The sequence below is a fragment of the Ovis canadensis genome, chromosome 17 (genome assembly GCF_042477335.2).
Source record: "Ovis canadensis isolate MfBH-ARS-UI-01 breed Bighorn chromosome 17, ARS-UI_OviCan_v2, whole genome shotgun sequence".
In the NCBI taxonomy this organism is placed as follows: domain Eukaryota; kingdom Metazoa; phylum Chordata; class Mammalia; order Artiodactyla; family Bovidae; genus Ovis; species Ovis canadensis.
The window spans coordinates 34,692,079-34,706,472 of NC_091261.1; positions in this window are offsets into that span (position 1 = coordinate 34,692,079).

Here is a 14,394-nt window from a genome sequence, read left to right on the forward strand (position 1 = left end):
TAGGCCTTAGCTCCTCATATCAGAGGCCTGTTATTCTACCTAGGGTTTTTTGATTTGCACAATTTAGTTAAGCCTCCTGTTCCTCTTCTGTAACACGAAAACATCAATGGAGCAATGTTTTTTTGTTGTTTTGTTTGTTTGTTTTAAGGTAGTAAAGATTAAAAATTATTCTTTTTCGGATTTCACCAAAAATCTTACTATTGGGAAGAAAAAATAGTGTGTCCAGATTGTCCACATTTGTTGCTACATTGAATAAATTAATATAAAGAAAGCAATGTTCAACAAATATAGCATAAAAGATGTATAACAGAAGGGTTGAAGACTAAAAAGTTCTGGAAACTTACTTCAATCATGTATAGCATAGCAAACAGACACAGGATTTAAGCAATATATAAGAGTTAGCAAAGAATAACACATTCAACTTTCCCCAAAGAAGTCTGTTACCACATGAGATAACAAATATGTATACAATAAACTCTACATAAGGTAAACTATTGGGCTTTCCCCATGACACAGCAGTAAAGAATTCGCCTGCAATTCAGGAGCCGTGGGAGATGCAGGTTTGATCCCTGGGTCAGGAAGATCCCCTGGAAGAGGGCATGGCAACCCACTCTGGTATTCTTGCCTGGAGAATCCCGCAGACATAGGAACCTGACAGGCTATAGTCCATAGGGTTGCAAATAGTCGGACATGACTGAAGCGACCAAGCATGCATGAATATGCATGTATACATATGTGCATTGCTATCTGGTTCTATGTCCTTAGCTATATTTAGATTTATATCCATATTCATATTCCATGTCTATATCTATATCCAGAGTTCCCTCTGAACTCCAGATCCTCAATTGCTCACATGAGACATTTTCTTGGCTATCTCACAAACATCTCAGATTTAGCAGTTCCAAAGCTAAGGCTTTGATTTACTATGGCTGCAACAATCTTATTTTTCTCACTGACTAGCACTACTAGTTATTTAGCTGCTCAAGTCACAACCTGCATATTTTTGATTCTGTCTTGTTCCTAACATACTCCACTTAAGACAACAGCAAGCACCATTGATGAGCTCTTCATACTGTGTGGCTGTTCTCTCCACAGTGAAGATTCCATGTTTCATTGCTACTGCTGGCCTTAAGCCTTCTATATATCTATCAATCCATTCTGCACTCTCTAGGGAAAGTGAGCAGAAGAGTTAAAATTGGTTCATGTCACTTTTAAAACACTTTCAGTTTAGTTCAGTTCAGTTACTCAGTAATGTCCGACTCTTTGCAACCCCATGAATTGCAGCACGCCAGGCCTCCCTGTCCATCACCAACTCCTGGAATTCACTCAGACTCACATCCATCAAGTCGGTGATGCCATCCAGCCATCTCATCCTCTGTTGTCCTCTTCTCCTCCTGCCCCCAATCCCCCCCAGCATCAGAGTCTTTTCCAATGAGTCAACTCTTCACATTAAGTGGCCAAAGTACCGGAGTTTCAGCACTTTACATACTTCCTATTTTATTTTCAATAAAATCCAGCTCCCTTATCTTAACCCAGCCTATCTCTGAGCTTACCTGTTGCAGTCAGATCTTCAGAGACTTTTTAGATTTTCCTTCCCATTCAGAGCTTCTTTGGCTTTTCACAACTTGGATTTTCACTCTAAATATCCTTAACTTCATATTTTAGCCAAATCGCCTTGTGTAAGAAATTGTTCCTAATTTCTACCAAAATTATATTAGGTCACTACCTAAAAAAAAAAAAAAAAAAAAAGTAGAAATAGCATGTGTAATGTTTCTTTAAAAAAAGAGAAAAACTAGGTGTATCATAGTTATTGATTTTATGTTCATTTATTTATTTATGTACTTCTTGGGGAATGTTTATCTTGTTAATATACTTGTATTTATTGTTGAGAACTTGATTGTCACAATCAATATTAATTTTTGAATGAGTGGATGGATGCATGTAGAGGGATGTTCCACGAATACTGGGAGAACAAAAAAAAATAGTTGCAGTAAAATACACAAAATATTATGTGGTCCACTGAGAAAAGAGAACAAGTAATGAATGTTTAATAGAGATATGACAGGGAGAGTACAATAATGGAAAATCAAAGTGGAACTAGATAGTGAAAGCTATTGTGTTTCATGTTTTGAAAGCAGGAAGTCATCTTGTAAGAAAGCACATAATTGATGCCAGCTTGGGGAATATGTTGGAATGAGGTAAAAGTCTGCACTCAGACCATTTACGAGGCTATTAGAATTGTTTATATAATTAATTATTCTTGTTGCTCGGTAAAAAAGTAGAAAGCCCGAGTTTAAATTTCAGAATATGTCTATGTTATTCATTCACTTAATGAGGATTTTGGCTTTGATAATTTTCTTCTTAAGAAATGCCATCAGTCTAGATAAGTTTAAAACAAGGATGGCTCATTTAAACCTTGGTTTCTCAGCTTTTTGACCTCCGTATCATCAGTGAACTTTCCTTTTTCAGTATCTACTATCAACTCCCACATTCACATCCTCTAAGTTGTAACCACTTTAAAATGTACCAGCTCTAGCATCAGATGTTCCCAGGTCCCAGTAGACTATTTGCTCCAAAACCTCAATAATTCCTGTTATTGATTTCTTGCAAACATCTTCTATTAACCATGGTGTGTTTTCCTATTAGACAATTTTTGTCCTTAGTTCTGTCAGTGAATACCCTTAAACAAACTCTCACATGGAGTTTAATATCATTTGACATAAATATGTTATGTTTTTGTCTATCATTCAAATAAGTTAACTGACTGTGATTATTGTCAATGATTTTTATCAAAGTTAACTAAGGTATATGAATTTCTTTGCTGAGAAAATCTCTGGGAAATATCAGTTCTTTAAATCTCAGTGACTAAATTCTTGCTTGTACAAATTTTTGTGCTTCTTCACTTTTCAAGTTGCTATAAAATATAGGGAAAATACACCTTAGGGTTCAAAGGAAATAAAAACTCCACAACATTTGACAGCATATCACATTTTATACCCTGAGGGAAACTATAAAATGGATGTGAACACTCAGGTTGCTCTTGGCTCAGGCAAATAGCTGACACAGAATTAGCTGAAAGACTTAGGAAGAGAGCTAGTGGATGGACTCACAACAATTCTGGGGCCTAGAAACAATGAAAATGGAGAATCTCATTTTTATAGGAAGTGCTGGAACCAGTGGGAATAATACCTTGGTATTACACAACCATGCGAGCAAAGGAAGACTGAAGACATTTGTATTATTTGTGTAATTCATTGATCTAATTACTTACTCATTTCAGGCAGAAAGAAGTCAAATGCAATTTTTCCAGAGAGAAACAATGTCTGACTTTTTAAGTCCTATGACAATGTTCTATAGAATTAAGCTTATATTAAGTTGACCATAGAAGGGGTCCCCAAATTTCAGGATCTAATGCCTGATGATCTGAGGTGAAGCTGATGTAATAATAATAGAAATAAAGTGCACAATAACGTAATGCACTTGAATCATCCCAAACCATCTCCTTCCTCCTCAGTCCATGGGAAAAAAATTGGCTTGAAACTGGTTCCTGTTGCCAAAAAGGTTAGGGACCACTTGTCCATACGTTCATTATTTGGTCAATCTATTTGTCACATTCTGGTATTCATTAGTCCATTTGTCATTCCAGTATGGCTAAGACCTTAATTCTAGAGGACTCCTTAGTTCTACTTTGCCTATACTTGTATACGGCCTGATGAGGATTATTAAAGATCATCACTTAATCAGGGAACTATAAGATTATCCTCATTATACTTAACAGGACCCACTAAACTGCTCAGAAATTCCACAAGATTTCTCAAAATGGGCTTCTTCTGTGCTTCTCTAAGTGACTATTTTACAGTATTTACTCTTTTCAAATATCTGACCCAATCACCTGTCTTTATTCTTTCCAAATTATAGTACTTCCTCATTTACACAGAAAATGAAAAGCCACCATTTTAAACTACCTTAATGTCTGCCAAATATGCACAGTAGAGAATGTACCTGCAATGCAGGACATGCAGGAGACATGGGTTCAATACCCGGGTTGGGAAGATCCCCTGGAGAAGGAAATGGCAACCCACTCCAGTATTCCTGCCTGGAAAATCCCATGGACAGAGGAACCTGGGGGACTACCATTGATGAAGTTTCAAAGAGTCAGATATGACTGAAGTAACCACATATATGTGTGTGTGTGTGTAATTTTCCTGCTGTACTCTCTGAATTGGATGTTTTAAAAAAATCAAACTGCATAAAAGAAAGGACTTGATTATTTCTGATAGTCGTTATAGTAAAGACTACCCTGATTCAGCAGGTATTTTTTTTTTGCAGTTTAAAAGACTACCCTGATTCAGCAGGTATTTTTTTTGCAGTTTACCTTAGAAGTCACTTGCTTGCAAACCTATACATACATATGTACAGACTGAGCACACACATACATACGTACATATACATATGTGTGTGTGTGTGTAGATATCTATCCATCCATTCAGTTGCTACAGCCAGAGAGAGGAGGTCACATAATAGAATATATGCTTCCTATGTGGTTTTATGAGAAGATTAGGTGGCTGAGTTGTGGAAATGGATAAGAATATTTAAATGTCATTTTCCACAGTAACTGTGTAATGTTGAGCAATTGACCTACTCACTACAAGTTTCAGGTTTTGTAAATTAAGGTTGTAGCCACTACCTCACTTTTGTCATGAGGATATTCTTAATTAATGTAAAGCGATTTATAGATGTATGACAGAGTTGGTCCTCTGTTATACATTTCTATATTATAGAAGTCATCTTAAATATTGTTATCCATGTGCATTTAGACTCCCTACAGCTCAGTTCTAGGCCAAACATTCTCTTCCAGAAGGCACAGGGAGCTGTGAGAGGCAAACAATCAGAAAAATCTAGTTAGAAGAATGATTACAAAGACTAAAAGATTTTAATAATAACTGAGATGTATGTGTATGAAGGGGGGTGATCAAAACTGTTGAACTGCTGCATGACCAATTAGCACAAGTCATCCAAATAAACATTTTTCCATAATCATGAATGATTGTCATATAAATGAGAAAAGTGAGAGAGGTAGCTTGAAGGGTTCACATTTACATGATGTATATTCTTCTTCCCCAAGCAGGTCTAACCTATTATGTTAGTTACATCTCTATTTAGCAATTAACATCGATGAAGTGGTCATTTTAATTTCTTGCATTCCCTCCTTAATACAATATGTGAATATGTTTAACTACATTTTAGAAATTAAGACTTTAATACTCAAGTATCCTGAGACTCTTTGTAAACACTAATCTCAAATTTCATAAATCCTGTTTTTGGAATTTGATTGCCCTAATTTAATTTTGGCATTCTGCTTGACTGGTTTTCCCCAAGTCTTTGATGGGAAACAAGGCCAACTTCTAATTTGGACAAGCTAATACTCTTTGGATTTGGATAACATCCCTCCCAAAATTTGTACTACAAATTCTAAATATATATAAAATATCTAATTATCATAGAGAATAAGTTTGCTTGCTAATTGTTATTTTTTTCCTGAGTGTGGTTTGTTTTATAATAAGATAAAAAGCAGGAGAATTGGTGCTTCAAATTACTAATTGCTACCATAAATATTTTAAGGATAATTTTCAGATTTTTCCCTTGATATAGATTTATTATATCCTAATTAATTTCTCCAGCATCAAGAAGATATTACATGCTTGTTTATAAACTGACTGAAGCATAAGGAAAATATTATAAGAGAAACCTTTATTCATAATATTTCTTTATTAGGAATAAAAATAAATTTCCTTCCTTTTTTGTTTTCCATGTTATAATATTTATGTTTACTGAATAGAATGAAATGATTTTATACTCACTTTGTATCTGAAACATTTAATGTAAGGAATTTGAAAATAAGCACACAATTTACTCAATTTAAAAATGTATGAGGTGCATTTTTACTGTAATTTGCAACTTTGGCATTTGTTGAGATTTGGTTTGTGATCCAACATATGGTCACAAGTGTTGGCAAGTGTTTTGTACTATTGTTGGCGGGTACTTTAAATCTTTCTCTTAACACTCATCATATTGTTATTTCTTTATAGAGTACATATTAATTTAGATGTACCCATGTATTTACTTTTCCCATTTCTCTTAGCACATGGTGTCCTGGCTTGCCCTTTTTGCTGCACTCTTTTGTGTTGACAGCACTGTATTAAAAAATTAAAAAGAGAACTATGAGTTCAAGAGGAGATGATTCAAGAGCGTACTGTTAATAATGGACCTTTTCCTTGTCAGAATCCAGAATCTAAATTTCATTCCATCAATCCAGGGAGGATATTAAAACTTTGCTTAGCTTCTAAGAGATTCTTGTACAGCTTTCCTTTCACTATGGCAACAGATAAGTGTTTCTGGTTGAAAGTCACCCCTAAAGCTAAGCTTATCTCTTTGGACTTTTCTTCTTCCCTGAAACTCAGAGTCGTAAATCCTCACAGCCTTAGTTGCTCTCCAAAGCCTCCAAACTAAGTCTTCAAGAGGATACTTCAGAGTATTTTGTCCCATTTGTCTAGTTCTTAAATAAGAGAAGATTGGTTTGAACCACCTGCTGAATCATTACCACAAATAGCAACATAATAGATAAATTCTAAGCATGAACCAATTAACATTGTGTTGGAATGCTTTTTTTCTTTTAATTAGGTTACACATCATCTGTGGATACATAATACTTTTGGTAATTTGGCTTTACCATTAATTTTAGTCTTATCTTTATTTTTTGATGAACGTTTTAACTATTTTCACATATCAAATTACAATGATATCATTCAATTATTTTTATAACAGAGTTTTATGGTCAAAATAGCATAGCAAAAATTTACCATTTGTCACCTTAATGAAATTTTAACCAATTTTGTCAAAATTTTTTCTTGAATTATAATAGAATTTGTTACCCTGCCTTGAATTTTTACAATTCTAGTATCTTCAGCATTTGTAATGATTTTTAGTATCTTGAGGATTTTCATACCTTAGCACAGTGCTCAATTTAGGATGAATAAGGGGTTTGCTTTTCTTTTAGAAAGAGTGGTAGAAAGACTGCATCAGGGCAAATGAGAAAGTACAAGTAATACTGTAAGCTTTTAGCAAGGTCTATTTAAGGAAGAATAAATACAAAAACTGAGGATCTGGAACTGAATTTCTGAAAAGTATCCATGTCTGATATTCCATGGAAAATGGTCATGGACTCCCCTGAGTAATGGTCATCTGATTTTGATAAAAGCTGACATAGCTCAACATCCTGGACATGATCAGCTCCAATGCATGCTAGGCACTTTGTGCCTAAAGATATAAAAAATAGTCTTGTTAGGGCTAAATCTTCTTTGAAGCAGACAGAATTTCTAAGGCTTTCCTTTTTCATTCACTCTCTATTTTAAGCCACACAATTTATAAAATATTCATATGATATCCCATTAGACATAAGATTACTGTTACGGCTTTTGTGACTTGCATTCACATCATATTTTTTTTTAATTGGAGGATAATCGCTTTACAATGTTGTATTGGTTTCTGCCATACAGTGTGAGTCAGCCATAAGTGTATATATCGGCCCTCTTGAGTCTCCCTCCTATCCTGACCCCATCCAAACCCTCTAGGTTGTCCCAGAGCACCAGTTCGAGCTCCCTGTGTTATACAGCAAATTCCCACCAGCTTCCTATTTCACACATGGTAACATATTTGTGTCAGTGCTATTCTCTCAATTTGTCCCCACCCCCCATTTGTCCACAAGTCTGTTCTCTTATGTCTGTGTCTCCACTGTTGTGGTTGTTGTTCAATCACCCAGTCATGTCTGACTCTTTGCGACCCCATGAACTATATCACGCCAGGCCTCCCCATCACATTTTAGTCACATTTTGTCAGAACTCTCTGCTATGACCCGTCCATCTTAGGTGGCCCTGTGCTGCATGGCTCATAGCTTCAGTGAGGTACACAAGCCCCTTCGCAATGATAAGGCATTGACCCTTGAAGGGGTGTCTTCATTGCTGACCTGCAAATAGGTTTATCAGTAACATTTTTCTAGATTTCATATATATGTGTTAAGATACAATATATGTTTTTCTCTTTCTGACTTACTTCACCCTGTATTAAAGGCTCTAGGTTCATCCATCTCACTAGAACTGACTCAAATTTGGTCTTTTTTTTGATTAAGTAATATGTGCCACAACTTCTTTCTCCATTCATCTGTTGATGAACATTGGGTTGCTTCTATATCCTAGCTGTTGTAAATAGTGCTGCAATGAACATTGGGGTACATGTGTCATTTTGAATTATGGTTTTTCTGTATATTTAAGTATGTATTTTAAAAGATGTACCTTGAACTTTAAAGATGGTAGAGAGAGGAAATACATACACACATATATATTAGACTGGAAGTTTTTACCAATGAAATAATGCAAGAAAGAGAAACTAAAAGTCATAAAGATAAGAAAGGAAAGAACAAAACTATCCCTATTGCAGATGACATGATTGTTCAAGTAGGAGACACCAAGAAATCTATTTAAAAACTCCTAGAACTTACAAGCAAGTTCAGCAACTTTGAAAAATAAAAGTTCAAAAATCTTATGTATTTCTATTTACTATCAATGAGCACATTGATTTCAAAACTTAAAATGTAACATTGTCATTGTCATTTTTGTTAGGTATAAGTCTAACAAAAATTTGTAAGATTTTTGTGCTGAAAATGATAAAACACTGCTGAAAAAAATCATCAACATACACACCATGTTCATGGGTTGCAAGACTGAACATCCCAATACAAAATGTCAGCTCTCCTCAATTGATTTGCAAGTGTGATATAATAAGAAATAAATATGTAGTCTCTGTCCCTAGTTCCTGGTATGGAGCTTTTAAATCCCTGGAATCCCCTAAGTGGTAGGGGTTTGAGGAGCATCTTCTGTTATTCATAATAAGCCCCCTTTCAACCACACCTGACTTTCTGTTAATGAGGTGACTTTTGGAGGATGCGACCTGGTTGTCTCAGAAGCCAACCATGTAATTAGAGGGTTGGAAATTTTATTCCTATACTTCTGACCTTGGAAGAGTGGTGGGACTAGAGATTAAGTTTAATCACCAATGGTCAAAGATTTACTCAATCTTGCCTATGTGATGAAATTTTCATTAAAATCTTACCAAAAAAGGGGGGTGGTGTTTAAGAGGACTTCTGGTTTGGTGACCTTATGGATGGGCTGGGAGCGTGGTGCATTTAGAGAGTGCATAGACACTCTGCTTACCTTTCCACATATTTGCCCTATTCATCTTTTTAATGTGGCTGATCCTGAATGATATCCTTCATAATAAACCATTAATAATAGTAAATAAAGTGCTTTCCTAAGTTCTGTGAGTCCTAGCAACTTATCAAAACCAAGAAGAGGATCATGGAAACATCTGATTTATAGTCAGAAGTACCAGAAGCCTGAACTTGTAATTGGCATCTGAAGTGGGATTCAGGCTTGTGAGACTGAACTCTTAACCTGTGGCATCTGTACTAATTCTGTGCAAATGTGTGAAAAATAACTAAAAATGGACCACAGACTTACATATGAAACGCAGATTAAAACTTATAGGAAAACTGTGGGGAAAATATTCAGAACTAGGACTTAGGCAAAGAGCACTTAGACATGATCCATAGGAGGAAAACTTGATAAATTAGATTTAAAGTGTAGGACACCAGTCAATTTCCATCAAGAAGACAACTGCTTTGTACAGAAAATCACATATCTGGTGTCAGAAGTAGGATGAATATTAAAAAGACATAGGCTTGGCAATTTTCCTACCAAAATCACCAAAATATTTTTGTAGATCCAGACAAGATTACTCTATATTTACATAGAAAGGGTCACAAAGAGTCAGACATGACTGAACAACTGAACTGAACTGAACTGAAAGGATCTTCAATAACTAAAACAATTTTTAAAAAAGGATAAAAATAACTGGGGAGCAAAGACTATAATATTGATATAGATACTGTTTCTAGTAGTGGACAGATAAACACATAGGTCAATGAAACAACAAAGAACCCATAAAAGGCCCCAAAAAATATGCCCAAGGGATTTTTGACAAAGGGAATTCAGTGGGCATAAGATAGCCTTTTCAACAAGTGGTGCTAGAAAAGAATTGGACATCTATAGGTAAAATGAGGAAACTCAACCTAGTCTAATGTGTGAAAAGTAACTAAAAAGGATCACAGGCTTACACATCAAATGCAAAGTTAAAACTTATAGGATAAACATGGGGGAAATATTCAGAACTAGGGCTTAAGCAAAGAGCACTTAGACATGGTCCACAGGAGGAAAACTTGATAAATTAGATTACATTAATATTAAACTTTTTTCTGCAAAGCACTCTGTTAAGAGAATGAAAAGACAAGCTACAAACTAGGAGGTATGTGACAAAGCACCAGTATCTAGATTATATAAAAACTCTCAAATTTTATATACATGAAATCTAGAAAAACGGAACTGATGAACCTATCTGTAGGGCAGGAAGAGAGATAAAGACATAGAGAGCAGACTTGTGGGTACAGCAGGGGAAGGAGAGGTTGGAAAAAATTGAAAGAGTATATTTGAAATATATACATTACCATGTGTAAAATAGATAGCTAAAGGGAAGTTTCTTTATAACATGGGAGCTCAGCCTGGTGCTCTGTGATGATCTAGACAGTTTAGATAAGGCAGTGCAGGGAGCTGGTGGGTAGCTTAAGAAGAAGGGGGCGTATGTATGTTTATGGCTGATTCACGTTTTTGTATGGCAGAAAACAACTCTTTAATGTAAAGCAATTATCCTCCAATTAAAAAAAAATAAATACCATAAAAAATACCACCAATCCAAAAATGGACAGAACACATGAAGAAACATTTTACTGGAAGGCTGCAGTCCACGGGGTTGCAAAGAGTTGGACACGACTGAGCGATTTCACTTTCACTTTTCACTTTCATGCACTGGAGAAGGAAATGGCAACCCACTCCAGTGTTCTTGCCTGGAGAATCCCAGGGATGGGGGAGCCTGGTGGGCTGCCGTCGGTCACACAGAGTCAGACACAACTGAAGCGACTTAGCAGCAGCATAACAAACCTTAATTATTACTTATCTAAATACTTTACATAAAATGAAAGGGTAAACTAACCCCACTTAATTTATATCTAATCCTGAAACCCGTTTTTATTAGCTCAGATTATGGATACATACATTTGAAAGTGAAAGTGAAGTCTCTCAGTCATGTCCAACTCTTTGCGACCCCATGCACTGTAGCCTACGAGGCTCCTCTGTCCATGGGATTTTCCAGGCAATAGTCCTGGAGTGGATTGCCATTTCCTTCTCCAGGGGATCTTCCCAACCCAGGGATCGAACCCGGGTCTCCTGAATTGTAGACAGACAGTAAAGCGTCTGAGCCACCAGGGAAGTGGAAGTCCACATACATTTGAAGACATATATAAACATTAAGCATTTTCCTGGGTTCATTAAAAGTCAGCAAAGAAAATTTGCTAAGAAAATTAAATTATGACTTCACATTAAAAGGTGATATTTCCTTTGTTCCAGAGAGGCCATAAAATTCTATACTATAGTGACAATCAATCTAAACTTCAGACATGGAATTTTGCTGCTTCAGTTCTTTTCAGGCTATGTCATCAGTTGAAATAACTCCCCAGGGCTTATTTACACTTTAAAGTTTTTTTTTTTTTTTTCAGTGCTTAAAAAGAACATTTTCTATTAAAATTCCTTACCCTGAAAGCTAAAGTAATCAGTGTATCTAAATTTGTTTTGACTACATCCATTATTTAAAGCACTTTTACCCAGAATTCCTGACTGGCAGTGGGAACTCTCTGCATTGCAAACTGATTCTGTCTTGGATTTAAAACCTCCTGAGAAGGGCATGGAAACCTACTCCAGGATTCTTGTCTGGAGAATCTCATGGACAGAAGAACCTGGTGGACTAAGTCCATGGGGTCTCAAAGAGTCAGACACGACTGAAATGACTTAGCATGCATGTGGCATCACTTTTATTGTGGTTACAGTTTTAGCTAAAGTATTCTGAAACCTGTCAGCAATATCCTTTGCCAGAATCTCTTCCTATATAGTGTGATCAAAATAATTATAGCCTAAGTTTAAATGGACAGGAGTAGTCTTAATGGGCAAATATAATATTAGGGCTTTCAATTATTTTCATTTTATTGACATTTTGATGTAATATTTGTCCTTCTTTTCACCTTGTTACTGACTCTCCTTCCTATTTCACTTATAAAAGAGATAACTCCATCTAGAAAATTGGATATAGCATTTTTAAATTTGAGTTTTATAATATATTGATACTTCATGTATAATTTATTATTTTGTGAAATTTATTTTGAGAGTAGGATTTAGCAAAAACATGAAAGCATGGATTTGTCATACATAATTATTTTTTGTAATACTGCATTGGTAATCTTTAACAATTATATTAGCTTTTATTATATGTTAACCAGAGAAGCAAAATGGTTTTGAATATGAAATAAAACAATTAATCAAAATATATTAAAAAATACTATATCTAGGACTGGATAAAAAGCCATTATTACTTTCCTATAAATTGTTTTCCAAATATGAGCACATAGAGGGAAAACTAGGCTAGTAGAGATGTTCTAAAGTAATTAATGGACCACATATGTAATTTTTCTACAAATAGGTTATAATTCAATAAAACTTTGGTATCTGAGCTTTTTTACAATATGTTATGAAACTGTTATACTATGTATGTTCATATACTCTGTCTTCCTCTTCTTTTGTAAATTATGTAGCATTCTTCAATGCTCTAAATATTGCAAGAATTTATTGATGTCGTGATATTATTTCATTTTTATCCATAAAAATGATATGGGACAATTTCAGATAAAACCTGTGATCATGTCAAGTTGTTCAACATTTAAATTAAGAAATATCTGAGCATTCCTGAGATCTATTAATTAAATGACCTTCCAACTTGTCCCTAACTTTCTCTACTTAGATATCAAACCTATGATGTTGAAAAAAGTTTTAGAACATAATGTGACTTAATTTCTTACCTTTTTCTTAATCTTCTTCTCTACTTATTAAATAATTTTAGCACTAAACTTCATTTAGTCTTAAGAGTGCACATCACTTAATCACAACATATCAAACTCGTCAATTAAATTTATCTACAAGACATATGAGCTTGATCTCACTGGTGAGCAGAGATAAAAACTCTGATATCTTACAACTACACTGATTTTTAGACTGCTAGGATGACTTCTTTGTGTTGTGAAATGAGGCTCATTGTATTTTATAGTTTAGTCAGATTGTCATAGGTAGGAACTGAGATTCATATACCAGTTTCACTTTGAATAACTGAATATCAGATAATCCTGGTAATGGTATAGTATGTTGGTTAAATACTTTGCAAGTTAACAAAATCTTTTTAAAAATCAATGTCAAATATTCTTAAGGGAAAACACAGTTCTTATCTGTCAATAGTGTGTGCATGCTAAGTCCCTTCAGGCGTGTCCCACTCTTTGCAACATTATATGGACTGTAGCCCTCCCAGGCTTTTCTGCTGATGGGATTCTCCAGTCAAGAATACTAGAGTGGGTTGCCATGCACTCGTCTAGAGGGTCTTCCTGACCCAGAGATTGAACCTGTGTCTCCTGAGTTTCCTGCATTGCAGGCAGATTCTTTATCACTGAGCCACTGGGGAAGCCCTTCTGACAATAAGATGTAAGGTAAACTGTGACAAATACATAGATAGTAACAAGCAGCAACTCTTGTCATAGGTGGAATTTTGTGTTCCCCCAAAATCCATATGTTGAAACCTAAACCCCAACACGACTGTGTTAGGAGGTAAAGACTTGAAGGGGTAATCAAGTCATAAAAACCCTGTGAATGGCTTAGTACTCTTATGAAAGAGACCTCAGAGAGCTCCCTCACCTTTTCTGCCAAATGAGAACTCATGAAAAGATGGCCATCTATGAACCAGGAAGTAGGCTTCCACCAAACTGCCCGCATTTTGATCTTGGACTTCCTAGATATGAGAATTTGTTGTTTGAATCTATGGTATTTTTGTTGTGGCAGATGGAATAAACTAAGACAACTCCACTGTAGCTATTTTTAACAGGTACATGTTGAAGTGCCAGTTACTGTGGAGACTGGTCTTCAAGTGTAAAACTGACAGAGTTGTCTATGAAATCACTGCTTAAATCCTTATTGTATTAGTATACTTTACACAGTAATAAGATAATTCAGCACAAATAATATGGGAGATACTCAGTTACTATGTTTGCCCAGACTTTTACTTGGTTGTATTCTTTATAAGAAAAAGAAAAAAAAAAAAAAAAACCTAAACTGTTTTTTGCTGACATGATAATATCCATTT